The sequence below is a fragment of the Leopardus geoffroyi genome, chromosome A3 (genome assembly GCF_018350155.1).
Source record: "Leopardus geoffroyi isolate Oge1 chromosome A3, O.geoffroyi_Oge1_pat1.0, whole genome shotgun sequence".
NCBI classification, from domain to species: domain Eukaryota; kingdom Metazoa; phylum Chordata; class Mammalia; order Carnivora; family Felidae; genus Leopardus; species Leopardus geoffroyi.
The window spans coordinates 67,597,140-67,617,000 of NC_059336.1; the positions used below are offsets into that span (position 1 = coordinate 67,597,140).

General features: G+C 38.1%; 1 protein-coding gene across 2 annotated transcripts in view; it reads right to left on the reverse strand.

The window, feature by feature from the left end:
• LOC123580764 (potassium/sodium hyperpolarization-activated cyclic nucleotide-gated channel 2-like) overlaps positions 1 to 19,861 on the reverse strand; it is a 137,353-nt gene that overhangs the window by 97,225 nt on the left and 20,267 nt on the right. The window contains exon 2 of one of the 2 annotated variants that reach the window (XM_045445978.1): positions 19,419 to 19,583. The exons of the other annotated variant lie outside the window; for it this stretch is intronic. The gene's annotated coding sequence lies outside the window, so the exon portion shown is untranslated. Of the gene's footprint in view, positions 1 to 19,418; positions 19,584 to 19,861 lie in introns of those variants that run through there. 2 annotated transcript variants of the gene reach the window in all.

Genomic DNA, 19,861 nt, shown 5'->3' on the forward strand with positions numbered 1-19,861 from the left:
ATGGAGTATTACTTGGCAATCAAAAAGAATGAAATCTTGCCATTTGCAACTACGTGGATAGAACTGGAGGGTATTATGCTAAGTGAAATTAGTCCATCAGAGAAAGACAAATATCATATGGCTTCACTCATATGAGGACTTTAAGATATAAAAAAGATGAACATAAGGGAAGGAAAGCAAAAGTAATATAAAAACAGGGAGGGGGACAAAACATAAGAGACTCTTAAATATGGAGAACAAACAGAGGGTTACTGGAGGGGTTGTGGGACAGGAATGGACTAAATGTGTAAGGGGCATTAAGGAATCTACTCCGAAAATCACTACTGCACTATATGCTAACTAACTTGGATGTAAATTTAAAAAATAAATTAAATTTTTAAAAAATCAGCGCATCAGAAGCAGGAGATCCCTTTCTTTAATGCCCTCATTCTATCTCTGGTCCTGATTGTGCTTCTGATTTAAACATATTACTTACCTTCCATTTTTCTAGGATGCTGTGCCATATACATCTGAAAGGGAACCTTGAGTAGCACTCAGGCTGCACTCCATTTTCTGTTTTAGCTCCCCCGACCTTATTTCTTAGGTTTGGACTGGTGGTTAAAAGGAATTATGACAGTATGGCCTGCTCTTTGAGGGTAGGGCCCTATAGAGTTCTGGTTGTGAGAGTGACCTCTGCAGTCTGACCTCATTCATTAGACTCCTTCTCTCTTCCACAATAGTAGTATTACCTTGAGCAAATATCTAAGTTCCCAACATCTATAAAATGGGAATCAAAAAAACCTTGATATGGCCAGGCTGACAGTGTTATGAACCTAACTTCTGGTAAAATAACAACTAATATAATAATCCCCAATTGGTTTTAATAATCCCTAGATGGATCCCGAGATGGTCCTCCAATGATCCACACCTTCAGGTATGCATGCCCTCCTGTAGTTCTCTCATGTATTATATCAGATTTGGTCTATGTGATGGATAGAACATGGCAGAAGCAATGGAATGACATTTCTGAGGCTAGGTTATAAAAGACATTGTAGCTTCTGCCTTGCTCTCTCTTGGATTAGTCTTTCTGGAGGATGCCAGCTACCATGGCTTGTGGCAACCATGTGAAGAGACTGAAGATGCAAGGAACTGAGGTCTTCTGCCAGCAGCCAGTAAGGAACTGAGGCTTCTGCCAAGATCCATGTACATCAGCCATCTTGGAAGCAGATCCTCTAGTCCCAGTCAAGCTTTCAGACGCCTGCATCCCTGGCTGACACCTAGAGGGCAACCTCATGAGATCCTGAGCCACAACCATACAGCTAAGGTATCCCCCAGGTTCTTGACTCTCAGAAACTATGAGATAGTAACAGTGTGTTGTTTTAAGCTGCTAAATTTGGGGTAACTTCTGAGGGTATGCAGCAATACATAACCAATATAAAACACTTTCTCTCTCTTGAACCTCAGCGCCCAAAACCAACACTCTGTGCTGTATTCCTGTCCAGCACTAAAAGAAATGTCCACTCAGAGTTTCCTCTGTGGTAATAACAGTACTTACCGCATTAGATTGGGAGGATTGAGCAGGACACTACATGTAAAGTGCTCAGTGTGAGCCTAGTTTATAGTAAGCACTCAACCAATGCTAGTTACCACTATCATACAGAAACTCAGGCCTGTGGGTAGTTGCTCTAGATCTTGGAATGTTGGAGGCTTAAGGCATAGCATAGTGAATGAAGACTCAGAGTTAAGGGAGCAGGGAAGGAAACCCTAAGGTACTTTCTCCCACTCCTAGTTGCTCTTAGGGATCAGGCCTCTAGCTACTACAGCCAGGGCTCCCTTCCATGAGAGCAGGATGGATAGGTCAGAGGAGGGGCATTCCCTTTTATCGGCCTCTAAAATGACTAAAGGAGTATGTAAAAAGGTAGAAAATGTTTACTAAGTGAAAAGAGGGAAAGAAAACAGGACATTAGGGTGGTAGAAGTCATCATTAAGTGCTTCTTAATTTTGCCTTGGTACTACCCCTGTTTATCTTCATGTTCTACCAGGCCAAGCAGAAGCTATGCTCAGAAATACTCCTTATTGTGAAGAATCATACACTCTGCAGCTTAAACAAAGCACAGGTCTATTGTCTGGTATCTCTTCATTACTCAGGACACCTCTGATTTGAGCTGTACAGAAATGTAGTAGGGTCTGGGAGTTGTAAGCCAGGAGGCTTATCACTAGGCCATTTGCTTCTCATTTTGTTTCTCAGGGAAGACACACCAGAAGGGACAGACAGGTTTGGGAATACTAAGAACAAAGTGAAATTTTGTCAGTCAATGTGCCAAACTAAAGCATTCTTCAGAAGAGAATGAAGAGCCATTTAAGAGCAAGCACCCAGAGTTCTCAGAGACAGAGTAGAATAAAATGGGGCAGTTAGTGCAACCTTGGAACTAAACTTGGTGAATGTGGCTCATACAATGAATCCTTATACTTAAATGCATTAGTGTGTAAGCTTCACAGTGTTTATCTGTTTCAGTCACTATCATGTTCCCAGTGCCTACATCAGAGCCCCGCACACAGTAGGAGCTTGATAAATATTTGTTAAATAAATGAATGAAGATATGACTCAACATAGGCCCAGAACTAGGGGCAAATATACAGAGATCTATTGTTTAAGAATACATACAGACTTATTTCTTAAGTTGCACACTTAAAAAAAATTTTTTTAAGTTTATTTGTTTATTTTGAGAGAGAGAGAGAGTGAGCATGAGTGGGGAAGAGGGAGAGAGGGAGAGAGAGAGAATTCCAAGCAGGCCCCACACCACCAACATAGAGCCTGATGCGGGGCTCAAACTCACAGACCATGAGATCATGACCTGAGCCGAAATCAAGAGTCGGATGCTTACTTGACTGAGCCACCCAGGTGCCCCTTAAGTTACACACTTTTGATTCACACTGTTTTTTTACTGATCTCTGATATATGACAGTAGTCAGTATACAGTATGTATCCCATCTGGAGACTTGGTCAGGTTTCAAATTCTTCCACTCACCTGGTAGGCAAGTTAGAAAGAATACTGTAGCTTTGTGGATTGTGTAAATAGGCAAGCTACCTGTTTAAAATATTTTATATGAGAAAATTATAGCTCGAATTCACGGGTCACTAGCAACATATTAACCGAATTAATTGTCTTACACTTACTTTGAGGGTTATAACTGATCATATCTTTAAGGGGTAGAAATACTCAATTGGCTATCTAAAACATGTCCCAGCCCCCAGTGCTGCCACCCAAATGATCCATTCTTAGAGAAACTGCTGTGATCAGACCAGCTGTTTAACTCAACCTAAGGCTTTAGAAGGTCACTGCATTACTATTGTTCTGTTTGTAAGAATAAAGAGAAAACCTAACCAATTTCAATATTTTCTCTGTCATTTCTGGTATGGAAAAGAGACATGAACTGTATTCATTTGACCAGAATTCTTTAGTCCTTTAGGACTTTGAATTGTTTCAAAAGACTCCTGTGAGGTAAACAAACCCATACAAGGAAATTCTGCCACATAAACTTCAGGTCAGACTACATGCAGGAAACACTCTCTGTCCACAGTAATCTGCAAGTTTCACTGATTGTCCAACTATGGACAACTCTGAGCTTCCTCAGAGCTCAACGAGGGAATAGTACAATCATCTGGAGCCATTCTGTGCCAAGTGACAGCCATCTGCTTCCCACGTGCCCTTTTTACTTGGACAAATAAAACCAATCACCCCACATGAGAACCCATTAATTCACATTACTTCAAAGACACTCGGCCCCACCTTGGAGCAGTAGCACCTCTGACAGCAAGTTCTTTGGGTATTAAGAATGGACCACCTAGGGGCGCCTGGGTGGCGCAGTCGGTTAAGCGTCCGACTTCAGCCAGGTCACGATCTCATGGTCCGTGAGTTCGAGCCCCGCGTCAGGCTCTGGGCTGATGGCTCAGAGCCTGAAGCCTGTTTCCGATTCTGTGTCTCCCTCTCTCTCTGCCCCTCCCCTGTTCATGCTCTGTCTCTCTCTGTCCCCAAAAAAATAAACGTTGAAAAAAAAAAATTTAAAAAAAAAAAAAAAAGAATGGACGACCTAGAATAAATCTTGGAAGTGTTTAGAATGTTTGTGCATTTCCATAGGAAAAAGACTCCTTATTTCTTTTGGGGAAACTTTTATCTTCCCATCTGTCCATAATTGGATTACTCAAATGATGTACAAAAAGTGAGTGAACAATTATTTATAAGCCCTCGCTTAAAGCACCAAATTTTGACCATAGCAACACTATTTTTAAATGATGCAATGATTTATTAGAATCCTATTATTTATAGTAATAACATGTTTCCTTTTCTTCATTGATAATCCACTCTTAGGTATTAGGGATCTGGGAGTGGTGGATAAAATTTAATTTAATTCATTCATTCAACAAGTATTACTGTGCTTACTATATGTTGGCCTGGTAGCAGCACTGGGATGCAATGGTAATTTTATGTCTATTGAGAGCAGACCCTGTGACTTTTTCACTTTTTTCCTCATTCAGAAGGTACCATAGCTATATATCTATCAATTAGTTGATTTTTTTTAAAGATTCTATTTTTAGGTAATCTCTACACCCAATGTGTAGCTCGAACCCACAACCCCGAGATCAAGAGTCACATGCTCTACTGACTGAGCCAGCCAGGTGCCCCTAGTTGATTTTTAATTTTATCTGCAGCGTTGCTTCAATTTACACTATGATTTATTTAAGAGCAGAGTTTTATCATTTTTATACTATATATATTATAAATCTGGGGCAGTTTGTCTGGGGCAAATGTATTTAGTTTTCCTGTCTGTCAAAGATTATTTTGTCAAAACAAATAAAATCAAGAAAACACTTACTTTGAGAATCAATGTCACGGCACTCTAAGATTTGGCACTTTGACACTATTAATGAAATAAATAACAATAGTTAAGAAGGAGCCAAATTCCCAGGCTTGTAGAAGCTTGGGAATTGCTTAGACAAAAAGAGCAGGTGGTGAGAGAGCTCCAACATCAAAAAGAGAGTCACAAAGGTAGAGGTTTACAGCTTTGGCACCACCCTGTCTTTGAGAAATCTCTCTAGAGGGGAAAGGACACGAGGGTGACTACTGATTTAAAAATAAAAATCTCCCTAAAAACACTATGAAGAAGACAAACATTATATATACACACACATGTACACACACATTTCTGTACACATATACACACATATGTGCATCTACACACGCACACACACACATAATAGTATATGTCTGAGGGAGAGTAATGGGGAGAAGTACAGGAGTCAAAGGGAAACTATGCAAATCCCCTCCTATCCCAGGATTTTGAAAGGTTCTACTTGACTTTTTGAGGAACGCACCTCATGGAAGGGGCCAGCAGTCAGAAAGAATTCATACCTGCTGAACCTGTTTTGTTTTTTCTTTTCTTTTAATTTGCCTGTTACTAAGCAGAATGTGCTGGGAAATCTTTTTGGACAAAGGGTGGCCTAGCGCCTGTGGGAAAGTTAGTCATTTTAGAGTCTATAGTTTGGGGGGAAAAGATGTATCCTGGGGTTTTTCCCATATTCCAACTATTAAAATGGAAGTAACACAAGAGCACAACTTGCTCGTAGCTATAACCCCAGCATGTAGTTCGTCGACAGTAAATACCATTGATTGAATAAATGGACAGATTAAAAGCTAGATCAATGAGATCAGTAAGTACTGAGTGTTTTCTATATACAGCGGAGAATGCAAGAAAAGTCTAAGATACAATTGCTGCCTTCAGCATGCTTTGTAACCAGATAAGGACACAAAGTTAATAATCATAATGTAGTTGGAGAACACTAGATAATAGTGACAATTTAGTAAAAGCTAGGCTATGTGGTTCAATCTATAAAGTTTTCAAGGGGCTTGGAGAACAGAGATATGATGCTGAGCTGGGCCTTAAATACTTGCCAGGATTTAAATAACTGACTACTTGCTAACCCCCTCCTCCAAGTGGCTCCTTAGGGGGGTTCCGGGCATATCTTCCAAACCTCCTGGGCTGGTTCCAATAAGTTAAAAACTTAAGAATAAGTTAAATCCAGGGGCACCTGGGTGGATCAGTCCATTAAGCATCTGACTTCAGCTCAAGTCATGATCTCACGGTTTGGTTTGTGAGTTCGAGCCTCATGTTGGGCTCTGTGCTGACAGCTCAGAGCCTGGAGCCTGCCTCGGATTCTGTCTCCCTCTCTCTGCCCCTCCCCCATTCGTGCTCTGTCTCTCTCTCTCTCAAAAACAAACATTAAAAAAAATAATAATAATAAGTTAAATCCATCTGTCAGATCTACCCATAAGTGCAGCACTGTTTTCATTAAGAGTGGAAAAAGAGAGAGAAAGAATGATTTTATAAAGTAGGTATGGTGACCCTATATTTAGGGCTCAAACCCCATATTTGAAATTAAGACTATATAGAAATATCTGTGCTCAATAAATACTTGCAGATTGTCTGATACAGATCCCATGGCCCTCTCTTCACTCATTGCAGGGAATGTGTTATTGTTCAGACAGTGGATTCCAGTTCTTTGCTTTAATGAATACTTCAGGAAAGCTAACTTTCAGAGAGATCTGGCTGATAACTTAAAGATTGATTTGGGTGGCAGACTAATCTCCAGGTAGCTTTTAAAAAAGTAGCTTAAAAAATTATCAATGGATCAAATGGATAAAAGCCACTTTGTCTAATCTGAATGAAGTGTAGCTGGAAATCTGGACAGTGAGGGCTTCTGTGGCTTCTCAGAGAGGTTTTATGATACTACTATATTCATGTTACCATAGCTATACCTATGATTTCCCAGTTTTACTTAATCTTATTTTTTCTGCAGGAATATGCTTGGATGGCAAAACATTTTTTTCTACTTTGCTGGTATGTCACTTGCTTTCTTCCTATCCTGTCCTTAAGTCAGGTTGTAGACAGAAATGAATTTGCCTATTATCCAAAGAACAGGCTTCACTGAATTTAATGGGAAATGGGGTCACAGTAGCACTTTTGGAAGACACCGACAAGTGTCCTGGAATGAAAGCAGCATACAGCATGGGTTTCTTCTAAAACTTTTTGTTTTTGCATAGCACTTAAAACAAAACAAACAAAACAAAAATAAAAAGAAGATAAGTGTTTTTACTGAAAAACAGAAAAGGTACAAAAAAACATACAACACAAACATATAGCTTAATGAGTCATTAAGGCAGACACTTTTATAACCATTATCCAGGCCAGGAACTAGAACTCTGCCAGCCCCCCACCCTACCCAGGAGGCCCTCCACATACCCATTCCAACAATAACCTCCTAACTCGACAAAAGTAACCACTATTTGGAGTATTTTATTTTTATTTTATTTAGAGAGAGAGAGTGAGCAGGGGAGGGGCAGAGAGAGAGAGAGAGAGAATCTTAAGCAGTTCTGCACAGCGGGGATCCTGATGAGGGGCTCAAACCCATGAACTGTGAGATCATGACCTGAGCCATAATCAAGAGTGGAATGCTTAACTGACTGAGCCACCTAGGCACCCCAGCACTATTCAGAGTACTAAAGCAATCCTTGCTTTATGTTTGCATTACCCAAGTGTAATAAGACATCCGAATGTGTAACCCTAGGCTACTGTTTAGTGTTGTCTCTTAAGAAACCTTTTTCTTTTTGAAGCAACAGAAAGAGAAATAAAGAAACTGATCCCACTTATAATTGCACCAAGAACTATAAAATACCTAGGAATACACCTAACCAAAGATGTAAAAGATCTGTATGCTGAAAACTATAGAAAGCTTATGAAGGAAACTGAAGAAGACATAAAGAAATGGAAAAACATTCCATGTTCATGGATTGGAAGAATACACATTGTTAAAATGTCAATACTACCCAAATGTCAATCTACTCAATCAAAATTGCACCAGCATTCTTCTCAAAGCTGGAACAAACAATCCTAAAATTTGTATGGAACCACAAAAGACCCTGAATAGTCAAAGTAATACTGAAGAAGAAAACCAAAGTGGGAGGCATCATAATCCCGAACTTTAGCCTCTACTACAAAGCTGTAATAATCAAGACAGTATGGTATTGTCACAAAAACAGACACATAGACCAATGGAATAGAATAGAGAACCCAGAACTGGAATCACAAATGTATGGCCAACTAATCTTTGACAAAGCAGGAAAGAGTATTCAATGGAATAAAGACAGTCTCTTTAGCAAATGGTGCTGGGAGAACTGGACAGCAACATGTAGAAGAATGAAACTAGACCACTTTCTTACACCATACATAAAAATAAACTCAAAATGGATGAAAGACCTAAATGTGAAACAGGAAACCATCAAAATCTTGAGAAGAAAGCAGGAAACAACCTCTTTGACCTCAGCCACAGCAATTTCTTATTCGACACATCTAAGCAAAAATGAACTATTGGGACCTCATCAAGATAAAAAGTTTCTGCACTGCAAAGGAAACAATCAATGACACTAAAAGGCAACCAACGGAATGGGAAAAGGTATTTGCAAATGACATATTGGATAAAGGGCTAGTATCCAAAATCTATAAAGAACTCACCAAACTCCACACCCGAAAAGCAAATAATCCAGTGAAGAAATGGGCAGAAAACATGAATAGACACTTCTCCAAAGAAGACATCCAGATGGCCAACAGACACATGAAACAATGCTCAACATCACTCATCATCAGGGAAATACAAATCAAAGCCACACTGAGATACCACCTCACACTGGTCAGACTGGCTAAAATCAGCAAATCAGGAAACTATAGATGCTGGCAAGGATGTGGAGAAATGAGAACCCTCTTACACTGTTGGTGGGAATGCAAGCTAGTGCAGCTGCTCTGGAAAACAGTGTGGAGGTTCCTCAAAAAATTAAAAATAGTACTACCCTATGACCCAGCAATAGCACTGCTAGGAATTTACCCAAGGGATACAGGAGTGCTGATGCATAGAGGCACATGTACCCCAATGTTTATAGCAGCACTTTCGACAATAGCCAAATTATGGAAAGAGCCTAAATGTCTATCAACTGATGAATGGACAAAGAAGATGTAGTTTATATATACGATGGAATACTAGCAATGAGAAAGAATCAAATCATGCCATTTGCAGCAACATGGATGGAACTGGAAGGTGTTATGCTGAGTGCAATAAGTCAGTCAGAGAAAGACAGATATCATATGTTTTCACTGATATGTGGATCTTGAGAAAGTTAACAGAAGACCATGGGGGAAGGGAAGGTGAAAAAAAATAGTTACAAACAAAGAGGGAAGGAGGCAAACCATAAAAGAGTCTTAAATACAGAGAACACACTGAGGGTTGATGGGCGGTGGGGGAGAGGGGAAAGTGGGTAATAGGCATTGAGGAGAGCACTTGTTGGGATGAGCACTGGATGTGTTATGTAGGTCAATTTGACAATAAATTATATTTTTAAAAAAGAAACCTTTTTCTGTTAAGTCTCTTAATGTAGAAGTTCCTCCTCCAATGCTTTTCTTCACATACTATCTGTTGAGGAATCCAGACCACCCAACCCATATACTCTCCTACACTCTAAATATTGTTGACTGTGCATGCATAGTGAAGTTCAACAAGCTTCTCTGTCCTCTTTATTTCCTGCATTGGAAGCTGGACCAGAGGCATGATCAAGTTCATGTTTGGTCCCTTTGGGAAGACTAGGTGCTATGGTCTGAATGTTTGTGTCCCTTCTAAATTTATATTTTGAAATTCTAACCCCCAAAGGTGATGGTATTAATAGGTGGGGCCTGTGGGAGATTATTAGGTCATGAGAGAGATGCCCTCATGAATGGAATCAATGCTTTTATAAAAGAGATCCCATAAAACTCCCTAGACTTTTCCACCATGTGAAGATACAACAATAAATCTGTGACCCAGAAAAGGGCCCTCACCCAACTATGCTGGCATACTGATCTCAGACTTCTAGACTCCACAGCTATGAGAAATAAATTTCTGCTGTTTTAGGTCACCCAGTCTGTGACATTTTGTTACAGCAGCCTGAAAAGACCAAGACATGGGGGGTGATGGTCTTCTTTCACTGGAGGCACATGTTGAGTTGTCCCCTTTTTTGTGGTGCCAGCAGATTGTTGATGCTTCGTGCCCATAACCATTAATTTGCTAAGGGTTGAAAAATGGTGCTATCATTTTCTATCATTTTTTTTTCAATTATTAGCTGGAATACTTTTGTAAAAAGATGTTAACTCTTGTTTACTATTTAGTGACACAATGGCAGTGTTCATATAGGAAAAGTAAAATAAATAGTTGATTCTTTTACATCAGCAGTTCTCAAGATAAGGAATTAGTTCCCTAGCATCCTCTAAAGGAAACAAATTTTTATATCTATAAATTAATATATAACATATTCATAATCTTTAATATGCACAATTATATATAAATTATATGTAAATAGTAATGATATATGATATGTATAATTATATATAAATTACATAAATTATATATATACATATATATGTATATATATGCGTGTGTGTGTGTGTGTGTGTGTATATATATAAACAGCTTTGAAGCTCAAGTTATAATTTTCCTACCTTTTCTTTGGCCAGTGGGAGCCTCTTTAGGTTGGCTTCTGGGCCTTTGGACATGATCCTGGTAAATCTTAATAAACTTCCTCATTATTTATATAACAAGGTGTTTAAAGTTCATTTTTTATATTTACTACCAGTTATGGTTGAATTATATCCTCAAAATGTATATGGTGAAGTCCTAGCTCCCCAGTATCTCTGAATGTGACCTTATTTGGAGAAAGCATCTTTACAGGGGTAATTAAGTTAAATCGAGGTCATTAGAGTGGTCCTTAATCCAATAAAACTGATATCCTCGTAAAGAAAAGGGAATACAAAGATACGCATAGAAAGAAGACATTGTGAAGAAACTTAAGGAAAAGATGGCCATCTACAAGCTAAGAAGAGAGGCCTGGAACAGAGCCTTCCCTCATGACCCTTAGAAGGAGCCAACCCTGCCAATACTTTAATTTTGGATTTCTATCCTGCAGAACTGTGAGGCAATAAATTTCTGTTGTTTAAGCTACCCAGTTTGTGGTACTTTGTTACAGAAGCCCTAGAAAACCAATCACCCATTTCCCCAAGAAGCTCAGATTTCTTTCAGGGAGAAATGGCATCATGGTATTTCAAGACCACAATCTGATTGCTAAGGCTGCTCATGGCTATAGGACTGGCCATTGTTTCTAGGCCTCTTCAGTGAACAAGAGATATGAAAATTAAAATAGAAAACCTCCTTGTAAAAACCTTGTTATTGTTATGTTAAACAACACACAGATACAGAGAAACATACATTTTAAACATAAACCTCTGAGTTAACATTGACATTTCCAAGTCAAATTGGGACTATAGGTTTTTTATTTAATCCCTTCTGTATTTAGTTTTCCACACTGGAAAATCCTGGTTCTCAAGGGGAGAGGGTAATACACAATTTGAATATCCCAGAATTGCCATTTACTTTATCCTGTGTTATACACATCACAGGCTCAGAAAAATACACATGCAATTACTGAGGACAGACAGACTTTTTTCACATATTCCTCTCCCATTCTCCTCTCAGTTTTTTTTCTTTCAGTTTTAATACTTATACTGTATCTACACTGTCAGAGAACCATTATATACCATACTCTCCTTTTAACCTTTTTTAGTCTTCATCCTACTATGTTTAATGCTCGTGAGCAGAACTAATATCAATGTCTCACTAGTCTTCTTGCTTATCTAAAGCCTGATCTCTAGCAGACAGACTCCTCAGAGAGAAAAATGAGAGCAATATTCCCTCAGTTCTTGCATGCTGAAAAACATTTGTTTGTGCTTTTTATACCTTATGGTCAGTTTTAATCTTTATTAGAGAGACAGAGAGAGAGAGTGCTCGTGGGGAGGGGCATAGAGAGAGGGAGACACAGAATCCAAAGCAGGCTCCAGGCTCTGAGCTGTCAGCACAGAGCCCAACATGGGGCTTGACAAACCATGAGATCATGACCTGAGCCCAAGTTGGATGGTGAACCGACAGAGCCATCCAGGTGCCCCATTGCTAAATATATCCTTGTTCACATTTGATGTCTTTGAGTGCCTAAATATGTTACTCCATTTATGTCTGGCATTAAAGTGTTGACAAGACTGATGATAATATAACTATGTAATAGTTATATATAGTTATATAATGGTTATATATAGTAATATAGTAATCTCCCTTTTTCTTTAAAGTCCAATAATTTTACTAAATTATGTCTTGATTTTGGTGTTTTGGGTGAATAGTCTCAGATACATGGTGTACTCTTGCCATGTGTAATTTACATTATTTTTTCTTTTTGTTTCAGGAAAGTTTTCTTGAATTAATGTTTTTTTTTTAGTATTTGTTTTGTTCCCTGACTTTGATTTTTTTTTTTTGAGGACTTCTTATTATCTATATGTTGGAGCTTCTTTGCCTTTAATTTGTCGCTTTCTCTTGAATTGTTTCTATCTTTGTTAACTTCTTTTTCATTTTTAAAATTCTTATTCTTTTCAACTTTTGCCTAAGATATTATTTGTAGAGGTGCCTGGCTGGTTCAGTCAGTAGAGCACTTGGGATCTTGACTCATCATCATCATGAGTTCAAGCCCCGTTGGGTATAAATCTTATTGAAAAAAAAAATATATATATATATATATATTATTTGTATGTCCTCTGGTGTTCTTTTCAGTTAAGACTTCATTTCTTTTTTTTTTTTTAATTTATTTATTTTTGAGAGACAGAGAACGCGAGCAGGGGAGGGGCAGAGAGAGAGGGAGACACAGAAACCGAAGCAGACTCCAGGATCCAAGCTATCAACACAGAGCCTGATGTGGGGTTCAAACCCACAAACTGTGAGATCATGACCTGAGTCAGACACTTTAGTGACTAAGCCACCCAGGCGCCCCAAAGACTTCATTTCTGAAACGATTTTTCTTTTATGGTTAGTCTCTGAGTTCTATCATGTCATTTCTGAGTTTACGATAAAATCTGATTTATGGTTTTTCTTTTCATGTCTTGATATCTCTCAGATTAGTTTTCTTAATATCTTCCAGATTATTTTGAAATTAAAGGTTATAGACTTGATGTATTCCATGGACACATGTTTCTGATGTGCTTTCACTGTCTGAAGTGATGTCATTGTGCTCCTTATTCACTATTTTTTTCATATAGTAACTGATATATTGCCCACTTTTATGTGAAAAGAGTTTTTCTGAATCTTCAGAAGGTCGTATGGTTCAGGGTAGCTTGGCTAACTTTATAGAGCTCCCTCTTTTATTTCCATAAAGTGTTTAAAAAATTAACTCTTTAGAGTTAATTCTGAGATTTCTCAGATTTCCTGGCTATGGCTCTTATCTTTCCTTTGTTTTATTGTCTTTATCCTGATCAATTTTGAGTCTACTCTCAGGAATCCGGGTCAGGCTCTATTCTGGAAGAGAGCCCTGGCTGGCCATCTGCATGAGTTCAGAGACACCAAAATGTTCTAGTCCCTTCCATCATTACTGGAGACCTCTTTCATTCATCTGCCATTGGAGTAAGGGAACTACCTCCCAATTTCAGCTGCTTTTCTCAAATCAGTCTTTTCACTTTCCAGTAGATATTTGTTGGTTATTTTTCTCTGCTCCGTTCTCAGGTTCATTAGAGACGCTGTTGCTTTCCTCTCCATTCTACCACACAAATGGCAGGACTTGTCGGTTTTGGTGGCTTGTTTTCATTTGCTTGTATTTTGGTTTTTCTAGGGATACTCTGTCACCTAATTTTATTGTAAATGTTTTTGGTCTTGCTATCTAGTGGCTCTATGTTATGTAGAGATTTGAAGAGATTAAAAAACTAGGTCACTGCTGCCAACATCCCAGAATCTTCTCAATCCTAAAACACCTTTTAAATGTATATTTAAAGCATGATAGTATTGTCCAGCACACAGCCCACAAAAAGGTGGCCTCCTGGAGGCGACTGGGTGGCTTGGTAGGTTAAGCTTCCAACTTCAGCTCAGGTCATGATCTCATGGTTTGTGGGTTCGAGTCCCGTGTCAGGCTCGTGCTGACAGCTCAGAGCCTGGAGCCTGCTTCAGATCCTGTGTTTCCCTATCTCTCTCTCTGCCCTCCCCCACTCATGCACGCTCTCTCTCTCAAAAATGAATAAACATTAAAAAAAATTAAAAAAAAGAAGAAGGTGCCCTCCTGACCAGGCAGGTTGCATCAGAGATCTTAGAGCTAGACAGAGCTTCAAGAAGTCATCTGGTCCAGTTCCCTATTTCAGACGAGAAAAGCATCACTCAAAATTCAGAACACATAGCAGTGGCACTCCACAATTAAGTAGGAAGTGGAACTTATTGTTCAGTAGTTTTAAATTTTGATGTTTTCTTATAGTGTTCATACAATAAAATCTAAATATATAAATATATACCACAAAATATTGTTCATTCAAATTAAAATAAACTTGAACAAACAAACAGTTCAAAAGTACAAGCAGCAGGTTGATATTACATCTGGGTATTGATGAGTGTTAAGATTTCTGTATTAGTTATAGTCATGAAGGAAATATTAATTTAAAATAGCTACTTTTTAAGACAAATCTGAAAATCAGCTAAGAGTAACATCCAATTCAATCAGTTTGTGAATAGCCTGTTGAGTGAGCCAGAATATTTTAATGCAAATTCTTGTGAATTAACTAGGGAACAAAATCTCTGGTGATGATAAAATACTGAATTAACAAATGATTTAAAAAAAAAAAAAAAAAAAGAGAGACAGCTCTCCATAGTAACAAAAAGAAATAACTATAATACAAGACGAAAATAACCTAAAAGCAAACAGAACATGTCATTAATAGAGTCCTTCATTATCTAGCATGGACTGTAATGGAGAAAACGGCAAGTGTAATTCTGTTATCTCACCCTAGGCAGTACGCACACACTGTAAAATCCATCTCTTCATTTTCTGGTTGAAAAGATCATTGTAAAAAAGGACTGCCAGGGAGTGGAGGTCATGCTGATTTATTGGCAATTAAACCTGCAGGATTTCTGCACTCCCTTCAAAACAAAGTATCTGAGGCTATTCAGCCAGGATGATTACATAGTGGGCTATCTACTAAAACCCAGGAGTCTTTCTGTTAGTGAACAACAGATACAATTGACTTGGCTGTATTTAGAAGATTACTGTTATTTTCTGTGCAAATTCTTGTTGTATCTTCTTCAAATCGCCTAGGCCCAAGTAATTACCTTGTTAGTCAGTTTAATAAGCAGAATCTTACCAAATGGTATATAATTCTGCTTGGGTGTATAAGAACTTTGGCATAAAAACAAATATGGACTCCTATAAAGCAAGTGAATGTATTACTGAAACTATGTAATTGGTCTATAGAGTCTCAGCCCTAGCTTTCTGAAATGTTTGAGATGGTATTTTTAGGGGTTGATACTTATTATGAACCGAATGTTTGTGCCCCCTCTACCCCAAATTTCTATGTTGAAATCTTAACCCCTAGTGTTTAGGAGGTGGGGCCCTTGGGAGATAATTAGGTCATAAGGGTAGACCCTTATGAATGGGATTAGTGCCCCTCTAAAAGGGACTCGAGAGAGATCTTTCACCCTCTTTTTGCCATGTGAGGACACAATGAAAAGTCAGCAATCTGCAACCCAGAAGTGGGCTCTCACCAGAACCCAACCATGCTGAAACTCTAATCTTGGAATTCCAGTCTCCAGAACTGTGAGAAATACAGATCTTTTGTTTACAAGCCATCTGGTCTATGGTATTTGTTATAGCAGCCTAAACTAAGTAAGACAATACTGGTGCATATAACTAGCTTTTATCTATTCTATGTCAAGACACAACCCAAGTTATATATATAGACATTTCTGCTTATCCTACAGATGGTGATGGGCAAGCTTAGGTGCTAGGAATGATGGAATCTTAGCAACACAGGTAGGCAGGAAAGAGAAGGAAGAGAATAGTTAGCTGAGGGTGGAGAATAGTGATCAGGTTAACATTTCTGCCTCTGCCCAATCCCACCTGCCAAAATGAATCAGATTGTACCTGAGTTGTTCTTCTCCTTAGAAACAGGAATATGGCCACTGGACATTGTACCATATTGAATTATCTGCCCCAGGCGCTGGCCTGCCTGTACCAATCCTAGCTTTATTTTCCTCCCTGCTGGTTTGTATTCCTAAGGTCTCATTTATTCATTCATCCATCCATCCATTCATTCAGTAAATATTTATTGAGATTTTAATATATGTCAATTACTATTCTAGGCCCTTGCAATATAACATAATATAATAATGTTATATAATGTCTCTGTAATGTAGTTTAAAAATTTTTTTATTTATATAATTTTGAATAAAAATACTATATTTATTTTGGAAAATGGAGAAGAATATAAAGAATAAATTTTTATCCATATTCCCAATAAATACTATTAAGCATTTCACTGTGTATCTTTTCAGCTTTCTTTTTACCTCTTCTAACATTTTTAAATTGAAATATTATGGGCATACAAAATATTAGAGATTGACAAAATAAGCATCTATGTGCCCATTACACAGTTTAAAAAATAAAATATTACACAAACTGCTGAAAACAAGAACCACCCTGAGGATTTATTGCCATCCTCCAGAATCCAGTGCCACATTCATAATGGATTCTTAATGATGTTGGTGTGCTGTTGATAGAGGGAAGGCACTTTCCTTTCCCTCCCATGGAGAGGTCAGGTCACGTTCCTGGAGTGACTTTCTAGGAATAGCTATCCTCCCTCACTTTGGTAATAATCCAGTTAAGATGCAGATCCACCCACCTGTTGCCCCAATAATTTCATTCCTCTGTACACAACCTGGAGGAACTCCCTCACACGTGCTCTCACTTTTCTCTTACATTCCTCTTCTTAGTAAGTTCTCACAGCCCACCAAAAATCACCTCTCCTTTTGTCAGCATTCCAGAAATTCTACCGCTACCAATTAATTATTTTGGACTCCTAAATGATAGGTATTGTAAGTCCCTTCTCCATTGTAAGGGAGTTTACTAGGCACTTTGTCCCACAACAGAACAATCTGATGCAAACCTGTTGACAAGGTATATAGTAGGTGCACTGAAAAGGACACTCTTCCATCTAACCAGGACAATCTTACCAGCTGGGCTGAGGGACTTAGTATTTGATGTGCCATAAAAAGAAACAAATGCTTCTCTTGGCCAATTATTTACTGTCATTAAATTACTTATTCTAATTAAATAATTGTCCAGTAAAGTGTATATTTTAATATGCTATATTACATATTTATATACCTATATATCCATATATCTATATATCCTTATCCTGGTATGCATTCTTAGTCCAGTTGGGCTGCTATAATAGAACACCATAGACTGGGTAGCTTAAACAACAGAAATTTATTTTGCACAGTTTTGGAGGCTGGGAATTCCTAGATCAAGGCACCAGCAAATTTGGTGTTTGGTAAGGAGTTACTTCGTGGTTCATAGATTGGTTGTTTTCTCACTGTGTCCTCACTTGGCAGAAAGGGAAAGGCAGTCCTCTGGGGTTTCTTTTATGTCATTAATCCCATGAGCCCTTATGACCTAAATCCCCTCCCAAAGGCCCCATCTCCAAAATACCATCACAGTGGGGATTAGGTTTCAGCCTATGAATTTTGGGAGAACACATTCAGTCTATAGTACATACAGAAAACAATGGTGTTATTGTATCAGAAATATCCTGCCTCTCTATACAGTGAGTGTGCTTTTTACTATAGGCCTTCTTAAATATTTTCAGTTACTTCAGAAAAACATGTTATTACTTAAAATATTGAATTACATTTTTTAATAATAAAAATCTCAATTACCAGTAAGACTGCCATCAATACAGTCCCGCATTAATTTCCTTCCCATGGGTATCCACATCAAGGTAAAAGTTTTGCACAGGAGGCTAGAAAAGAGCTGGGTTGTTCTGAACTAGTTAATTTGAAAAAAACTATTAGAAAGCCTCAGCCATACTTTTACTTATCAAAGTGGAGCAATTCTAGATCACCACAGGACCCAGGTAACCTGAGACTAAGAAAAAAGGAATCATTCATTAGGAGGCGTGAGAAATGTCTTAGGGTTGATTTTGTTTAAATGCCAAAGTGAATTGATCATTAGCATTTGCGAGAGCTGTGCAAATAACACCACCTAAGGGGCTAAACCAACAAGGGATTGTTTCAAAGCAATTAATTCACTTCCAAGCTTCTTGTATTAACACCACCTTATTTCCCCAGTGTAGACATACAATTTGTCTTAAAAATAGATCCAAAACTGTGATATTCTGCCAACAAGATTACAGGGGTGAAAGAACAACCCCCTAGTCAAATGCAAATTGTAGTCATATTAGTATGCTAATGAGCTAAGTGATAAACTGTGGGTCAAATTTCCCCTTCTTCAGCTTAAACTGCACTTGAAAAGGCTTATTTCTAAACGTTTGGGAAACCTAGGAGCAGCAACAATTAAGGTTTATAACATGAACATTATCTGTTCAGCAGTATGAAAAATTAATAGAGAGGGCTAAACTAAAATGAGACATAATTCTTCCTAATGATTTGTAAGTTAATGAGAATGATGGCTTCAGGGAAACATTTAATTATTCTAGATTTGGAACGAAGTCTTTGCAAAATTCCTTATTTTACAATTTTTAAAAATTAGGTCTGTTTTGTCTAGTTGAAGGAAATTTAAGGAGAAGCCTTTTTTTATAGTCAAGAAAAAAATTGAAAGGAAATAATGGGGTTTGGGGGTTTCAAGGAAAAAAAAAGTTGAAAGGAGATAACATTTTCATGAGAAAGAATGTTTAGAGAGGTCAGTTCTCTTTCTTGACCACGTATCAAAGAAGACTTTCTGGATTGAACCTACACCCATCGCCTGATTTCACCTTGTCACAAAATAGCTTTGTGCTTTTATAGAGTTTTTCTACAGATATTCATTATCTTTTAAATGTTCATGTTCATTTTATAAGTTCCTTAAAAATCCAAAGCAAGTTGGATTATATTTTCCAGCATCCAGATCATCTCCTTGCCTGCATGGCAGGCTGGAGAAAGCCAAGGGAAGACCCCAAACGGCCAGGAAGTGTGGTGGAGAGAGACTGAAAATGGGGTCACATAGATACTCCGACACATCCCACATCTGTGTGCTCATGTCCAGCTCCACCCTCTGACACTTCCACAAGCTATGTAGCCGTGGGTAAGTTACCAAATCTCCCTGGGCCTCAACTTTGACAATGGAAAAAGGAGATAATAAAGCTTTAGGTCCAAGGCAGTGATCCCAACTTGGCTGCACAGTGGAATTACCTGGAAAACTTTAGTAACACTGATGACTGAGTCCCACTCCCAGACCTTCTAAATTTATCTGTGTGGTTGTTACAAGGGGATAGGGACTTTTTAAACTCCCTAAGTGATTGAAATGGGCAGATAAAGTCAACAGCCAGCACTCTAAGGGTGTTACAAGAATTAGTTAAAACAAAAACAGTACCTGACAAGTAGTAGATCAAAAATTATTTGTTTCCTTTTATCTGTAGTTGGTTTTTCTATGTGATGAATGATAGCCGTGTTCGATCTTAGCTGGAAGCTAAGAGACAGAATTCAAAGATTTATTTTTTTTTAAACTTTTTAAATTTTGAAATAATTTTAAACTTGAGTTGCTATTCTCCAAGATTGATTCACCAATTGTTAACAATTAACTACATTTACTCTATCACTCCTCTGCATTCTTTATACACATATAATTTTTTTTTCCTTAACTCAGAGGTAGCTGCAGAAAACACGTGACTTTACCACTAAAGAGCATGTATTTATTAAGAACAAGGGCAATCTCCAACATATCCACAAGGCAATTATGTGGAAAAT